We start from the raw sequence: 768 nt of genomic DNA, 5'->3' as shown, positions 1-768 counted from the left end.
GTGGTGGATTTGCATGTACCAGGTAGTAAAGGTGTATAAAATACCACCTCAAATTCGGGATAGTATAAAGGTCAGTTTTTATATATTTTACCCGTAATAACATTAGAAACCACGTCGTTCATTGCCAGACACTTAGCATGGTTCCTGCCCCTTGCCAGACCCCCTTTAACCATGAAAAATTTAAGTTATACTTTCGTCATAGTATAAAAGCTGATTTTTATATGTCACTTAGGGAACAATCAAAAGATGTTTCCTCACTTGCCGGACCGTTTCGATAGTTCCTTCATCTTGCCAGACGCTTTAAAGGCGTAGGTGCGAGCATGAAAAAACTGATAAAAATTATACTTAGATAGATAGATAATTAATAGAGGCATGCACTGCGACCAGCAGGTCTATTGTGCCCTCAACCATTTACAGTACCTCATCTAATCCTAGAGAGCCCAAAAATTTGAGGAGATCCCCAGGGATTAGCGATTGTATTGCTTCGTTACTTGGCCAGTAGTGGCCCAGGTGCCTCTCCCGTCTTCTCGCGACCGCCACGCATTCGCTAAGCAGGTGCACGGGAGTCTCCTCGGTCACGTCGCAGAAACGACATAGGTCGTTGGACCAAATCCCTAGCTTGTGTAGGTGGCCTCTCAGTCAGCAGTGACCCGTCAGAAAACCTGTTATGATCCTTAGTTTTCCTTTGGATAGATTGATAACTGCCCTGTACCTCGTGAGGTTGTAGCCTCCCAGTAGTTGTTTTGCTTGACGTAAACCTGTAGTGTT

Source organism: Rhagoletis zephyria, unplaced genomic scaffold (genome assembly GCF_001687245.7).
Source record: "Rhagoletis zephyria isolate East Lansing unplaced genomic scaffold, Rhagoletis_zephyria_1.1 Rzeph_scaffold_01773, whole genome shotgun sequence".
Taxonomy (NCBI): Eukaryota; Metazoa; Arthropoda; class Insecta; order Diptera; family Tephritidae; genus Rhagoletis; species Rhagoletis zephyria.
This window is presented reverse-complemented; position numbering follows the sequence as displayed.